At 36.8% G+C, this 17,658-nt stretch overlaps 1 long non-coding RNA gene and 1 other non-coding gene across 2 annotated transcripts in view; both read right to left on the reverse strand.

The window, feature by feature from the left end:
- The window catches only part of LOC109026052 (uncharacterized), a 282,549-nt gene that overhangs the window by 89,771 nt on the left and 175,120 nt on the right, over nt 1-17,658 (reverse strand). The gene's annotated exons all lie outside the window — the stretch shown is intronic.
- Nucleotides 792-897, reverse strand: LOC115934129 (U6 spliceosomal RNA). Its single transcript, XR_004069974.3, has one exon. It is a non-coding gene; the product is annotated as a U6 spliceosomal RNA (small nuclear RNA).

The raw sequence follows: 17,658 nt of genomic DNA on the forward strand, positions 1-17,658 counted from the left end.
GGCCTCTGAAAGTGCTGGGATTACATGTGTGAGCCACCCCATCTGGCCACTAAATGTATTTCTTAAACCATAAGACTTAAAAGTCAAAATTACTCATTGATTCATAGGCTACAGAATGGTTGCTATGCTAGCAGACATCAAAACAGCACTTATATCCTTGTATATCTCCATAAGACCTCTTGGGAGACCAGGTGTATTGTTAATGAGCAGTAATATTTTTAAAGAAGTCTCAACAGTGGGCTTAAAATGTTCAGTAAACCATGCTATAAACAGATGCGCTGTCATCCAGGCTTTGATAATCAATTTACAGAGCACAAGCAGGATAGATTTAACATAATTCCTAAGGGCCCTAAAATTTTCAGAATGATAACTGAGCATTGGCTTCCACTTAAAGTCACCAGCTACATTAGCCACTAGCCACTGACAAGACAGTCTGTCATTTGAAGCTTTTAAACTAGGTGTTTAGTGTAGACACTTTCATCACTTACCTTAGCTAGATCTTCTGGATAACATGCTGCAGCTTCTACATCAGCACTTGATGCTTCCCCTTGCACTTTTATTTTATACAGATGGCTTCTTTTCTTAACCCTTATGAACCAACCTCTGTTAGCTTCTAACTTTTTTTCTGAAGCTTCTTCACCTCTCTCATCCTTTATAGAATTGAAGAGAGTTAGAGACTTGATCTGGATTAGGGTTTGGCTTAATGAAATATTGTAGCTGGTTTGATCTTCTATCTATATCAACAATAGGGCTGTTTTACTTTCTTATTATTCTTTTTAAATTTATTTTACAAAAGTATGGAATGCTTCACGAATTTGCGTGTCATTGTTACCCAGGGACCATGCTAATCATCTTTATCGTTCCACATTTTAGGATATGTGCTGCTGAAGCGAGCACACTTTCCTATTATTCTTTTGTTCACTGAAGTAGCACTTTTAATTTCTTTCAACAGCTTTTCCTTGCATTCACAACTTGGCTAACTGTATGGCAAAGAGGCTGAGCTTTCGGCCTGTCTTGGCTCTCGATATGCCTTCCTCACTAATCTTCATCATTTCTAGATTTTTATTTAGAGTGAGAGATGTGTGACTCTTCCTTTCCCTTGAACAATTAGAGGCAATTGTAGGGTTTTAATTGACCTAATTTTAAAATTATTGTGTCTTAGGGAATAGGGAGGCCTATGGAGAGGGAAAGAGATGTGGGAACAGCCAGTCAGTGGAGCAGTTGCAACACACACATTTATCAATTAAGTTTTTCATCTTATTTTATTTTTATCATGCATTATTATGGTTTTTAAAATTTATTTTTCCATAAGTTATTACCATTTTATTTATTTATTTTTCCATAAGTTATTGGAATAGCGGTGGTATCTAGTTACATGAATAAACTCTTTAGTGATGATTTGTGAGATTTCAGTGCACCCATCACCCTAGCAGGTGTACATATACACTGCACCCTATTTGTAGCCTTTTATCTCTCGCCCCTCCCTCTCTTCTCTACAACTCCCCAAAGTCCATTGTATCATTCTTATGGCTTTGCATCCTCATAGCTTAGCTCCCACATATCAGTGAGAACATACGATGTTTGCTTTTCCATTCCTGAGTTACTTCACTTAGAAGAACAGTCTCCAATCTCATCCAGGTCACTGCAAATGCTGTTAATTCATTCTTTTTTATGGCTGAGTAGTATTCCGTTATATATATGGAATACTTCACCATGTTGCAAGGCTGGTCTCGAACTCCTGGTCTCAAGGGATCTACTTACCTTGGCCTCCCAAAGTGCTGGGACTACAGGTGTGAGCCTGGTCTATCTATCTATCTATCTATCTATCTATCTATCTATCTATCTATCTATCTATCTATCTATCTATCTCTATCCATCTATCTATCTATCTATCTATCTATCTATCTATCTATCTATCTATCTATCTATCAGTCATCTATCTATCTACCGCCACAGTTTCTTTATCCACTCGTTGATTGATGGGCATTTGGGTTGGTTCCACGATTTTGCTATTGTGAATTGTGTGCAAGTATCTTTTTCAAACAATGACTTCTTTTCCTCTGGGTAGATACCCAGTAGTGGGATTGCTGAGTCAAATGGTAGTTCTACTTTTAGTTCTTTAATGAATCTCCACACAGTTTCCCATAGTGGCTATACTAGTTTACATTCCCACCAGCAGTGTAGAAATGTTCCCTGTTTACCACATCTATGCCAGCATCTACTTTTTAAAATTTTCTGATTATGGCTATTCCCACGATATTCTGCTAGCCTAGAGGTCTTAGTTCCAGAGGGAAGTACACTGCCACCAAGAGACACAACAATGATTCCATTAAACTGGAAGTTAAGATTGCCACCTGGACACTTTGGGATCCCCCTACCTTTAAGTCAACAGGCTAGGATGGGAGTTACAGTGTTGGCTGGAATGACTGACCCAGACTATCAAGATAAAATCAGTCTACTACTACACAAGGGAGGTAAGGAAGAGTATGCATGGAATACAGGAGATCCCTTGGTGTCTCTTAGTATTACCATGCCCTGTGATTAAGGTCAGTGGGAAACTACAACAACTCAATCCAGGCAGGACTACAAATGACCCAGACCCTTCAGGAATGAAGGTTTGGGTCACCCCACTAGGAAAAAAAACACGACCTGCTGAGGTGCTTGCTGAAGGCAAAGGAATGCAGAATGGGTAGTAGAAGAAGGTAGTCATCAATACCAGCTAAGTGACCTAAATAAGGACTGTAATTGTCTTGAGTATTTCCTCCTTCTTTTGTTAAAAACATGTTTGTGCATATATACACTTGTACTAAGAAAATATCTTCATTTTATTTTTTTCCTATATTATGTGACATGAGATTTATTAACTTCATATCAGCATTTAAGTATTGTTAATTTTATGTAATAGCATTTGGATTGGGGATTTGTGCATTTCTGGTTGTACAAAGGATAGTTGTTACATGTTAGGCATAATTATGACCTTATTATTGTCTTTATTGGAAGACTCTGATCTCAGGAGATGTGTATGGGTTCAAGTTGACAAGGTGTGGACTTGTGATGTTTGATACTGAGTGTCAACTTGACTAAAGGATGCAAAGTATTGATTCTGTGTATATCTGTGAGGGTGCTGCCAAAAGGGATTAACATTTGAGTTAGTGGGCTAGGAAAGGCATACCCACCCATAATCCGGGTGGGCACCATCTAATCAGCTGCCAGTGTGGCCAGAATAAAAAGCACGCAGAAGAACCTGAAGAGACTAGACTGGCTTAGCATCCCAGCCTACATCTTTCTCATGCTGGATGTTTCCTGCCCTCAAACATGGGACTCCAAGTTCTTTGGCTTTGGAACTTGGACTGGCTTCCTTGCTCATCAGCTTGCAGATGACCTATTGTGGGACCTTGGAATCATGTGAGTTAATACTCCTTATTAAACTCCCATATATATATATATATATATATATATATATATATATATGAGAGTTTATATATATATATATATATATATATATATCCTATTAGTTCTATCCCTCTAGAGAATCCTGACTAACACGAGGATCCATTTCATTCTCCTACATGTGGCTTGCCAATTATCCCAGCCCCATTTGTTGTATAGGGTATCCTTTCCCCACTTTTTGTTTCTGTTTGGTTTGTCAAAGATCAATTGAGTGTAAGTATTTGGCTTTATTTCTTGGTCCTCTATTCTGTTCCATTGGTCTATGTGCCTATTTTTATACCAGTAACATGCTGTGTTGGTGACTATAACCTTGTAGTATAGTCTGAAATCGGGTAATGTGATGCCTCCAGATTTGTCCTTTTTGCTTAGTCTTGCTTTGGCTATGTGGGCTTTTTGGTTCCATACACATTTTAGGATTTGTTTTTTTTAGTTCTGTGAAGAATGATGATGGTATTTTGATAGGAATTGCATTGAATTTGTAGATTGCTTTTAACAGTATGGTCGTTTTCAATATATTGTTTCCACCCATCGATGATCATGGGATGTGTTTCCATATGTTCATGTCATCTATAATTTCCTTCAGCTGTGTAGTTTTCCTTGTAGAGATCTTTCACCTCCTTGGGTAGGTATATTCCTAATAATTTTTCTTTTGGTGCAGCTGTGTAAAAGGGGTTGAGTTCTTGATTTGATTCTCAGCTTGTTCACTGTTGGTGGATAGCAGTGCTACTGATTTGTGTACATTAATTTTGTACCCAGAAGCTTTACTGAACTCATTTATCAGTTCTAGGAGCTTTTTGGATGAGTCTTTAGGGTTTTCTGGCTATGTGTTCATATCATTGGCAAACATCACACTTTGACATTCTGTTTCCTATTTGGATGTTCTTTATTTCTTTCTCTTGTATGACTGCTCTGGCTAGGACTTCCAGTGCTATTTTGAATAGAAGTGGTAAAAGTAGGTATTTTTGTCTTATTTCAGTCCTCAGGGGGAATGTTTTCAACTTTTCCCCATTCAGTATAATGTTGACTGTGGGTTTGTCATGGATGGCTTTTATTACCTTAAGGTATGTCCCTTCTATGCCGATTTTGCTGATGTTTTTAATCATAAAGCATACTGGATTATGTCAAATGCTTTTTCTGTGTCTATTGAGATGATCATGTGATTTTTGTTTTTAATTCTATTCATGTGTTATATCACATTTATTGACTTGCGCATGTTAAACCGTCCCTGCATCCCTGGTATGAAACCCACCTGATCATGGTAGATTATCTTTTTGATATGCTGTGAGATTTGGTAAGCTAGTGTTTTGTTGAGAATTTTTGCATCTATGTTCATCAGGATATTAGTCTGTAGTTTTCTTTCTTTCTTTCTTTTTTTATTTTGTTACGTCCTTTCCTGGTTTTGGTATTAGGGTGATACGGGCTTCATAGAATGATTTAGAGAGGATTTACTTTTTCTCTATCCTGTGGAATAGTGTCAATCGGATTGGTACCAATTCTTCTTTGAATGTCTGACAGAATTCAGCTGTGAATTTGTCTGGTCTTGGAATTTCTTTGTTGGCATTTTTAAAAAGTTACCATTTCAATCTTGCTGCTTGTTATTGGTCTGCTCAGAGTTGCTTTTTTTTCCTGGTTTAATCTAGGAGGGTTGTATATTTCTAGAAAGTTATCCATCTCCTCTAGGTTTTCTACTTTGACTTCATAAAGGTATTCATAGTAGCCTTGAATGATCTTTTGCGTTTCTGTGTTATTGGTTGTAATATCTCCCATCTTGTTTCTAATTGAGCTTATTTGGATATTCTTTCTTCTTGGCTAATCTTGCTAATGGTCTATCAATTTTGCTTATCTTTTCAAAGAACCAGCCTTTTGTTTCATTTGTCTTTTTTGTTTTTCTGTTTCAATTTCATTTAGTTCTGCTGCACTGATCTTTGTTATTTCTTTTCTTCTGCTGGGTTTGGTTTGTTTTTGTTTCTGTAGTTCCTTAAGGTGTGAACCTAGATCATCTAGTTGTGCTCTTTCAGACTTTTGGATGTGGGCCTTTAAGGCTATGAACTTTCCTCTTAGCACTGCTTTTGCTGTATCCTAAAGTTGTTGTTTTTTTTTTTTTTTAGACGAAGTCTTGCTCTGTTGACAGGCTGGAGTGCAGTGGTGCAATCTCGGCTCACTGCTACCTCCACCTCCCAGGTTCAAGCGATTCTCCAGCCTCCGCTTTCTGAGTAGCTGGGACTACAGGTGCACACAACCACACCTGGCTAATTTTTTGTATTTTAGTAGAGATGGGGTTTCACCATGTTGGCCAGGATGGTCTTGATCTCCTGACATCGTGATCCCCCCACCTTGGCCTCCCAAAGTGCTGGGATTACAGGTGTGAGCCGCTGCACATGCCCTCCCAGAGGTTTTGATAGGTTGTGTCACTATTATCATTCAGTTAAAAAAAAAAATTTTTTTTTTTTTTTTGAGATGGAGTCTCGCTCTGTCATCCAGGCTGGATTGCAGTGGTGCGATCTCAGCTCACTGCAAACTCCACCTCCTGGGTTCACACCATTCTCCTGCCTCAGCCTCCCGAGTAGCTGGGACTACAGGTGCCCGCCACCATGCCCAGCTAATTTTTTGTATTTTTAGTAGAGATGGGGTTTCACTGGGTTAGCCAGGATTGTCTCGATCTCCTGACCTTGTGATCTGCCTGCCTCAGCCTCCCAAAGTGCTGGGATTACAGGTGTGAGCCACTGCGCCTGGCCAGTTCAAAGAATTTTTTAATTTCCATCTTGATTTCATTGTTAACCCAGTGATCATTCAGGAGCAGATTATTTAATTTCCATGTATTTGTATAGTCTTGAGGGTTCCTTTTGGAGTTAACTTCCAATTTTATTCTACTGTGGTTTGAGAGAGTACCTGATATAATTTTGATTTCCTTGAAATTTATTGAGACTTTTTAATGACCTATTATATAAGTCTATCTTGGAGAATGTTCCATGTACTGATGGATAGAATGTACATCAATGCAAAAATCCTCAATAAAATACTGGCAAACCGAATCCAGCAGCACACCAAAAAGCTTATCCACCATGATCAAGTGGCCTTCATCCCTGGGATGCAAGGCTGGTTCAACATATGCAAATCAATCAACGTAATGCAGCACATAAACAGAACCAACGACAAAAACCATATGATTATCTCAATAGATGCAGAAAAGGCCTTTGACAAAATTCAACAGCCCTTCATGCTAAAAACTCTCAATAAATTAGGTATTGATGGGATGTATCTCAAAATGATAAGAGCTATCTATGACAAACCCACAGCCAATATCATACTGAATGGGCAAAAACTGGAAGCATGCTGTTTGAAAAATGGCACAAGACAGGGATGCCCTCTCTCACCACTCCTATTCAACATAATATTGGAAGTTCTGGCCAGGGCAATCAGGCCGGAGAAGGAAATAAAGGGTATTCAATTAGGAAAAGAGGAAGTTAAATCGTCCCTGTTCGCAGATGACATGATTGTATATCTAGAAAACCCCGTCGTCTCAGCCCAAAATCTCCTTAAGCTGATAGGCAACTTCAGCAAAGTCTCAGGGTACCAAATCAATGTGCAAAAATCACAAGCATTCTTATACACCAATAACAGACAGAGAGCCAAATCATGAGTGAACTCCCATTCACAATTGCTTCAAAGAGAATAAAATACCTTGGAATCCAACTTACAAGGGATGTGAAGGACCTCTTCAAGGAGATCTACAAACCACTGCTCAATGAAATAAAAGAGGATACAAACAAATGGAAGAACATTCCATGCTCACGGGTAGGAAGAATCAATATTGTGAAAATGGCCATACTGCCCAAGGTAATTTATAGATTCAGTGCCATCAAGCTACCAATGACTTTCTTCACAGAATTGGAAAAAACTACTTTAAAGTTCATATGGAACCAAAAAGAGCCCACATTGCCAAGTCAATCCTAACCTAAAAGAACAAAGCTGGAGGCATCATGCTACCTGACTTCAAACAATACTACAAGGCTACAGTAACCAAAACAGCATGGTACAGGTACCAAAACAGAGATATTAGACCAATGGAACAGAACAGAGCCCTCAGAAATAATGCTGCATATCTACAACTATCTGATCTTTGACAAACCTGACAAAAACAAGAAATGGCGAAAGGATTCCCTATTTAATAAATGGTGCTGGGAAAACTGGCTAGCCATATGTAGAAAGCTGAAACTGGATCCCTTCCTTACACCTTATACAAAAATTAATTCAAGATGGATTAAAGACTTAAATGTTAGACCTAAAACCATAAAAACCCTAGAAGAAAACCTAGGCAATACCATTCAGGACATAGGCATGGGCAAGGACTTCATGTCTAAAACACCAAAAGCAATGGCAACAAAAGACAAAATTGACAAATGGGATCTAATTTAACTAAAGAGCTTCTGCACAGCAAAAGAAACTACCATCAGAGTGAACAGGCAACCTACAGAATGGGAAAAAATTTTTGCAATCTACTCATCTGACGAAGGGCTAATATCCAGAATCTACAATGAACTCAAACAAATTTACAAGAAAAGAACAAACAACCCCATCAAAAAGTGGGTGAAGGATATGAACAGACACTTCTCAAAAGAAGACACTTATGCAGCCAAAAGACACATGAAAAAATGTTCATCATCACTGGCCATCAGAGAAATGCAAATCAAAACCACAATGAGATACCATCTCACACCAGTTAGAATGGCAATCATGAAAAAGTCAGGAAACAACAGGTGCTGGAGAGGATGTGGAGAAATAGGAACACTTTTACACTGTTGGTGTGACTGTACACTAGTTCAACCATTGTGGAAGTTAGTATGGCGATCATTAAAATGTCAGGAAACAACAGGTGCTTGAGAGGATGTGGAGAAATAGGAACACTTTTACACTGTTGCTGGGATTGTAAACTAGTTCAACCATTGTGGAAGTCAGTGTGGCGATTCCTCAGGGATCTAGAACTACAAATACCATTTGACCCAGCCATCCCATTACTGGGTATATACCCGAAGGATTATAAATCATGCTGCTGTAAAGACACATGCACACGTATGTTTATTGCGGCACTATTCACAATAGCAAAGACTTGGAACCAAGCCAAATGTCCAACAATGATAGACTGGATTAAGAAAATGTGGCACATATGCACCATGGAATACTATGCAGCCATAAAAATGGATGAGTTCATGTCCTTTGTAGGGACATGGATGAAGCTGGAAACCATCATTCTCAGCAAACTATCGCAAGGACAATAAAACAAACACTGCATGTTCTCACTGATAGGTGGGAATTGAACAATGAGAACACATGGACACCGCAAGGGGAACATCACACACCGGGGCCTGTTGTGGGGTGGGGGCAGGGGGGAGGGATAGCATTAGGAGATAGCATTAGGAGATATACCTAATGCTAAATGACGAGTTAATGGGTGCAGCACACCAACATGGCACGTGTATACATATGTAACTAACTTGCATGTTGTGCACATGTACCCTAAAAGTTGAAGTATTAAAAAAAAGAATGTATATTCTGCAGTTCTTCAGTAGAATGTTCTGTAAATATCTGTTAAGCCCATTTGTTCTAGAATATAGTTTAAGTTCATTATTTCTTTGTTGACTTTCTGTTTTCATGACCTGTCTAATGCTCTCTGTGGAGTATTAAAGTCCTCCACTATCATTGTGTTGCCATCTGTCTCATTTGTTAGGTCTAGTAGTAATTGCTTTAGAAATTTGAAAGCTCCAGTGTTAGATGCATATATATTTGGGATTGTGACATTTTCCTGTGGACTATTTCTTTTATCATTATATAATGTCCCTCTTTGTCTTTTTTTTTAACTGTTGTTGCTTTGAAGTCTGTTTTGTCTGATATAAGAATAGCTACTCCTGCTTGCTTTTGGTGTCCATTTGCATGGAATATATTTTCCCACTCCTTTACCTTAAGTTTATGTGAGTCCTTATGTGTTAGGTGAGTTTCTTAAAGACAGCAGATACTTGGTTGGTGGATTTTTATCCATTCTGCCATCTGTATCTTTTAATTGGCGAATTTAGGTCATTCACATTCAATATCAGTATTGAGACGTTAGGTATTTCTTTATTCATCCTGCTGGTTGTTGCTTGAATACCTTTTTCTTTTAAATTGTGTTATAGTTTTGTAGGTCCTGTGAGATTTATGCTTTAATGAGGTTCTATTTTGGTGTATTTTAGGCCTTATTTCAAGATTTACAACTCCTTTTCTCATTTCTTGTAGTGCTGGCTTGATAGTAGCATATTCGCTCAGCATTTGTTTGTCTGAAAACCATCCTTCATTTATGAAGCTTAGTTTCACTGGATACAAATTTCTTGGCTGATAATTATTTTGTTTAAGGGGGCTAAAGATAGGACCTTAATCCTTTCTGGCTTGTAGAGTTTCTGCTGAGAAATTTGCTGTTAATCTAATAGGTTTTTCTTTTTAGGTTATCTGATCCTTTTGCCTCACAGCTCTTAAGATTCTTCCCTTTGTCTTGACTTTAGATAACCTGAAAACTATGTGCCCAGGTGAAATCTTTTCATGATCAATTTCCTGGATGTTTTTTGAGCTTCTTGTATTTTAATGTCTAGATCTCTAGAAAGACCAGGAAAGTTTTCCTTGATTATTCCCTCTAATAAGTTTTCCAACCTTTTAGATTTCTCTTCTTCCCCAGGAACATCTATTATTCTTATGTTTGGTCGTTTAACATAATCTTAAATTTCTTGGAGGCGTTGTTCATTTTTAATTTTTTTTTTGTTTCTTTGTCAGATTGGGTTAATTTGAAAGCCTTTTCTTCATACTCTGAAGTTCTTTCTCATACTTGTCCTAGTCTATTGTTGAAACATTCTAATGTATTTTGTATTTCTCTAAGTGTGTCTTTCATTTCCAGAAGTTGTGGGGGGTTTTTTGGTTGCTGTTTGTTTGTTTTTACTTTATGATATCTATTTCTCTGGAGAGTTTTTTATTTATATTCTATATTGTTTTTTAAACTTCTTTTAAGTTGATTTTTGCCTTTCTCTGGTACCTTCTTGAGTAGCTTTATAATTAACCATCTGAATTCTTTATCTGGCAACTCAGAGATTTATTCTTGGTTTAAATCCATTCCTGGAGAGCTAGTGTGATCTTTTGGAGAACGTTAAGGAAATTTGCTTTTTTATATTACCAGAATTACTTTTCTGGTTCCTTCTCACTTGGGTAGACTTTCAGTGGAAAGATCTGGAACTCAAAGGCTTCTGTTCAGATTCTTTCGTCCCATGGGTTGATTCTTTGATGTGGCACTCTCCACCTTCCCCTACGAATTGGGCTTCCTGAGAGTGAGACTGCAGTGACTGCTATTGACCCACTGGGGCCATTGGTCCTGGGCTGGTGCTGGGGAATGTCTGCAAAGAGTCCTGTGATGTGATCTGTCTTCAGGTCTCCCAGACATGGATACAAGCACCTGCTCTGCTGGAGGTGGCAGGGAAGTGAAATGGAATCTGTGGGAGTCCTTGGTTGTAGTTTTGTTTAGTGTGCTAATTTTCTCAAATGCTGATTATGCTAGCAGTAAAGTTGTCACAGCGACAGACTCAGGAACTCTGGATAGTCAGGATGTTGTAGGTACTGAAATTAGCTGTTGTTTTCTCCTTATTTGAAAGAGGGTTGTTCTGTTATATACAATGATTCGGGCAAATAGTTTTCTTATATGTGTGTATGTGTATATATTATATATATATTTGTATATATATTAATACATAAATATATCTACTATATATTAATATATAAATATATACAATATATTATACATACAGTTATATATATACACACATATAAGAAAACTATTTGTATATATATTTTTATATATATATAGTTTGATGTGTCTTTGTCTGGCTTCATTATCAGGCTAGTTCATGCTGACTTCATAGAATATATATATATATTTATATATATATACACACACATATAAGAAAACTATTTGTATATATATATTTATGTATATATAAATATATATATATAGTTTGATGTGTCTTTGTCTGGCTTCAGTATCAAGCTAGTTAGTGCTGACTTCATAGAATAAGTTTGGAAGTAGTCCTTTCTGTTGTATTTTTTAGAATAATTTCATTAGGACTGTTATTTGTTTTTCTTTAATCATTTGGTAAAATTCAGCAGTGAAGCCATTAGTTTCTAGGCTTTTCTTTGATGGGAGACTTTTTATTAGGCTTCAATCATGTTATCTGCTGTTGGTTTGTTCAGGCTTTTTATTTCTTCATGGTTCAATATTGGTAAGTCATATATGTTTAGAAATTTATCCATTTCTTCTGGGTTTCCCAATTTATTGTCATATAATTGCTCATAGTAGCCCCTAACCATCCTTTGAATTTCTGTGATATCAGTTGTAATGTCTCCTTTTTTATCTCTGATTTTATTTATTTGGCTCTTCTGTCTTTTCTTCTTATTCTGGCTAAAGAGTTGTCAATTCTGTTGATCTTTTCAAAAAGCAGTTGTTTGTTTCATTGAACCTTTGTGTTCCTTTATTTCAATTATATTCATTTCTGCTCTGATCTTCTTATTTCCTTTCTTCTACTAATTTTGGTTTTGCTTGCTCTTGCTTTTCTAGTTCTTGAAGATGCACTGTTAGGTTGTTAATTTGACATTTTTCTGTTTTTTTGATGTAGGCACTTATAGCTATAAACTTACCTCTGAGTACTCATTTCACTGTATCTGATAGATTTTGGTATATTTTGTCTTCATTATCATTTATTTAGATAAATTTTTCAATTTTCATCTTGATTTCTTCATTGACACACTGGTCATTCAGAAACATATTGTTTAGTTTCCATATGTTCATATAATTCTAAAATTGTTTTTATTATTGATTTCATTTATTCCACTGTGGCTAGAGGAGATAATTGGTATTATTTTATTTCTTTGAATGTTTTAAAATTTATTTTTTACCTAACATATGGTCTGTCCTTGAGAGTAATTCATGCATTGAGAAGAATGTGTATTCTTCAGCCATTGGATGAAACGATTTGTAAATATTTGTTGGGTCAATTTGTTCTGTAGTATACATTAAGTCTGATGTTTCTTTGTTGATTGGGGTCAATCTCTCTATTTATTTCTAATAATATTTGCTTTATATATCTGAGTGTTCCAGTGTTGGTGCATATATATTTACAACTGTTACATCCTCTTGCTGAATTTACCCTTTTATTATTATATAATAATCTTCTTTGTCTCTTCTTAAAGTTTCTGTCTTGAAATCTATCTTGTCTGATATACGTATAGCTACTCCTATTCTTTTTTGGTTGCCATTTGCATGTAATATCCTTTTCCATCCCTTTATTTTTAGTCTATGTGCATCTTTATAGGTAGAGTGTGTTTCTTGTAGGCAACAGATCATTGAGTCTTGGTGTTTCATCCATTCAGCCACTTTGACTTTTGATTTCAGAGGTTAGTCTGTTTACATTCAATGTTACTACTGATCGATAAGGAGTTCTGCCATTGTCTTATTTGCTTTCTAGTTGTTTTGTGGTCTTCTCTTTCTTCCTTTTTAAACTTTTTTGTTAAAAACTAAGACACAAACATATACATTATCCCAGGCCTACACAGGGTCAGGATCATTGATATCACTGTCTTCCACATCCACATCTTGTCCCACTGGAAGGTTTTCAGGGGCAATAACATGCATGGAGCTGTCATCTCCTATGATAACAATGCCTTCTTCGGGAATATGCCCTGAAAAACCTATCTGAGGCTGTTTTACACTTAACATACACATATATATATATGTATGTAATATACATATATATGAATTAGTTTACTCTTAAATGAATAAAATGTACAGTAAATACATAAACAAGTTACATAGTCATTATACTGTCATCAAGTATTATGTAATAATTACATGTGATAGGCTTTTATATGACTGGCATGCAGGTTTCTTTACGCCAGCTTCACTGCAAACACTTGAGTAATGTGTTGTACTATGAGGTTAAGGTGGCTACAATGTCACTAGGTGACAGGAATTTTTCAGCTCTATTATAATCTTATGGGGTCAACATCATATATGCAGTTTGTCCCTGACTGATACATGGTTGTGATTTATGACTATATATGTATTAAGTTGATGCAAAAGTAATTGCAGTTTCTGCCATTACTTTTAAGTTCCTTTTCACCTCTTTCCTCTCTCCTGCTGTTTAGTTTGAAAATAACATATCATTGAGTTTAAACACTCTGAACTAGCATATTTGTTGAAAATTTTGATTTATCTAAAAAAAAATTTATTGAATGCCTACTAATTGTCAGGCATTTCTCTGAGTTCTTGGGAAACAACAGTAAACAAAACAGATCTCTAACCTGTGATGTTTACATATACGTGCTTACAAACATTATATATATTCACAAATAAATATAACAAATATCTAAATTATGTATAATGTTGGAAAATGATAAGTGCTGCAGGAAAAACAGAAAAGACAGAGCCATTTCATATGGGAAGTGGAGGCAGATTACAATTTTATATAAAGTGATTAGGACAGACTTCATTAAGAAGGTATTATTTTTGCAAAATTCAAAGAAGGAAGAAAATTAGTCAAAAGGATACCTAGAGGAAGATGGTCTCAGGAAGACAAAATAACTTGTACAAAGACCCTGAGTTGTAAGTACACTGGTGCTGTTCAGACAGAGTAAGGAGACCAGTGTAGTTAGAAAAGTGTAAGTGAGGTATAGAGAACCAGGAAAAAAAAAGTCAGAGAAGAAAGGGCTGATCATCGTGGCCTTGGAAGCCAGTATAAGGAGTCAGGCTTTCATTCTTAGTGAAACGGAAGCCATTGCTGTGCTTTGAGCAGTGATGTGACATTATCAGTCTAGTCTGTTAGAAGGATTTCTCTGGCTGCTTCATTGAGAATAGAAAATAGGGGCAAAGAGAGAAACAGGGAGACCAGTGTGGAGGCAAGACATGATGAAACGGTGGTAGCAGTGATGGTGGTGAGAAGTGGTCAGGCATATAAGTTTATGCCTTTTATACAGTTTTTTCGCTGCAATCAGACTTTCTAGAAAGTATGCAGACCATGTCTCTTTTGACCACAGTTGTTTCCCTGAGTTCCTGGTACAAGAGCAGATAAATAGTAAGAACTTAATAATATTATATTTTGGATATAAAATAAGGTTTTAGAAAAAAACTAGCTATTGGCCTGGCACGGTGGCTCATGCCTATAATCCCAGCATTTTGGGAGGCTGAGGCGGGAGGATCACGAGGTCAGGAGATCGAGACCATCCTGGCTAACACGGTGAAACCCTGTCTCTACTAAAAAATACAAAAAAAATTAGCTGGGCGCGGTGGCGGGCGCCTGTAGTCCCAGCTACTCAGGAGGCTGAGGCAGGAGAATGGCGCGAACCTGGGAGGTGGAGCTTGCAGTGAGCTGAGATTGCGCCACTGCACTCTAGCCTGGGAGACAGAGCAAGACTCCAAAAAAAAAAAAAAAAAAAGAAAAAGAAAAAAACTAGCTATTACTTGTCAAGTATATGATCTTACTATTTTATACAAATTTCTGATGTAAACCTCAGCACAACCCTGTGCAGTTAGTACTATTGTTATCTCCACTTTACTGATGAGGTAGCTGAAGCACAGAATGGTTACAAACTTACCTAACCTAGTCAGTGGCAGAGCCGAGACTTTAGGTCATCTGATTGCAGGATATCTGTTCTTAACACCATGCAGCACTGCTTTAAAGAACTGTAAGTCATAATTCATTATAATTCATGGATTCAAAAATATGAGATTTTATGCTTGGTATCTGTTCATTTTCATAACTGCAGAAACATGATAGGTAAGGTACACAGAGACACTAAGATAAAATGTACTTTCTTTGTGAAATTAAATCACCCACACTAAGAAAACCTAAAATGTGCCATAAAAAGAAGCAAATTGTTGGTGATAGCATTTGAAATTGTACCTTTTATTTTTATTCAGTCTGGAATATGTTGGAGTAGAAAATGTACCATGAGCAATTTGTTGCCTGAAACACTAAAATGGCTTTCTGGCAAACTAAGATCATACATCTTCTCGTGTAAATTTTATTTGAATGCATAGAATTCTTGCATTTAAACTTAGTAATGCTACATTTTTCCAACTCTGTTAGTGGTGCATTTTTAAGATATACGACTAAAGAATCCAGTTATACACCTCAGGGCACAATGAACAGCCAGAAAAGGGCTTTATTTAGAAATGCAGCAGACCTTACTTTTAAACCTCTAAAAGGAAAAAAATAAAGCCACACAATTGAGGATTAATGAACCATATGCAAAATTTAGTGAATAATTTATTTAGCAAAATAGAGTACGTGAAAGAGGTATGTGAAAAATTAGCACTGTCATTTCTGGAGTGTTTAATATTGTAGTAAAATTGAAATACAAAAAAAGGATGTACAGTTGGTTATTAAGAGAGATAATTTTATCAGTGGAGAGTAATGATCCAAACATGCTGATGTGTTTTCGATGGCACAGAGCTGTCATGAACTTCCCCAGGTCTATAGAATATTAAGAAATTCCTAGTAAAAAAGCTCCTTTGTCTAGAAATCAAGTTAAAAATATACACATGCCTTAAAAGACACATGTAGAGAACCTATTAATGTTTGAGAATTTCAATTTTCTGATTTTTAAAATATACATCTTTTCACAAGCACCCTGTATAGTCAGAAATATAAATGTGCCTTGCATTACCAATTAGATGACTTCCTGAAAATGTGTCTCAAGAGAACACATTTTTCCCATTGTTCTATTATAACAGATTTATGTTTAAAATGTAAGAAACAATTCCCTCAAAATACTTCCATGCATGGTTCATCTATTGTCCCAAATAATTCAGTAAAACTAGAAATCATGGTAGTCAAACATCACTTTTTTGGGGTATACTTATTAAAACAAAGTGAACTTTACTTAAAAAGTACATCAGCCACAGGAACATCAAATATTAAGATTTGCTTGACACTTAAGATGAAAATCAGAAATCTGCTACCCAGAAATCATGAAAATTTGCTTTCACATACTGCCTGATTAAATACTTTATTCGAAAGAAGACAGCTACATAAGTTGTTAGGAATGACTTCCAGACTTAATTTGAACACATTCACAAATATTCCTTGACTATATTATTTGTACCAAGAAATATTCAAGGCTGTGAGTTGAGGAATTTAAAGATTCCTTCCTTCTTTGAGTTTATTCAGTTAAGCAATATGTATTTTGCCTAGGCACTTTTCCAGGACTGAGGATATAGTAGTACATAAGATAAAGTACCTGGCCTCAAATAGTTGGAGTTGGCGAGAAACAAGCAATCAAATAAATAAATATGTATTGGTAACATGAATTTCAGGTGGTGAAAAGTACAACGATGAAAAATATAGCAACTCTATGGGAGAGTGCCAGCAACAGAGGGGTCTCTATTGTAGATGTGACTTGCAGAAAGGACCTCGCTGAGGATGTCATTTTCACTATACCCCAGTGAATTTCATGTGTAAGACAAGGGAAAATACAAGAGAAAAAAGCGTTGCAACCCTGAGGCAGGAATCTGTTTGGCATGCCTAGGCCCAGCAAGAAGGCTAATGTGACTGGAACAGAATGAGGCAGAAAATGAATAGAAAGTCTGTGAGGTTGGAGAAGTCACTGGGAGCCAGATTATATAGCATAATGGTAAAAATTTTAGATTTTGCTCTAAACGTGATGAAAAGCTGTTGGCAGTTTGACTGTAGGGACTGACTCTGTCTTACGTTTTATGAAATCACTCAAGTTGGAATATATTTTTACGGTAGAGTCAACAGTGCTTGTTGATAAATTGAAGTGAGGTCTGCAAGAAAAAGAGGAATCAGGGCCGGGTGCGGTGGCTCACACCTGTAATCCCAGCACTTTGGGAGGCCAAAGCAGGGGGATCACGAGGTCAGGAGATCGGGACCATCCTGGCTAACACGGTGAAACCCCGTCTGTACTGAAAATACAAAAAAAAAAAAAAAAAAAAAAAAAAAATTAGCCGGGTTTTGTGGCAGGAGCCTGTAGTCCCAGCTACTCGGGAGGCTGAGGCAGGAGAATGGCGTGAACCCGGGAGGCGGAGCTTGCAGTGAGCCGAGATTGCACCACTGCACTCCAGCCTGGGTGACAGAGCGAGACTCCGTCTCAAAAAAAAAAAAAAAAAAAGAGGAATCAAGGGTAATG

This window comes from Gorilla gorilla, chromosome 2 (genome assembly GCF_029281585.2).
Source record: "Gorilla gorilla gorilla isolate KB3781 chromosome 2, NHGRI_mGorGor1-v2.1_pri, whole genome shotgun sequence".
In the NCBI taxonomy this organism is placed as follows: domain Eukaryota; kingdom Metazoa; phylum Chordata; class Mammalia; order Primates; family Hominidae; genus Gorilla; species Gorilla gorilla.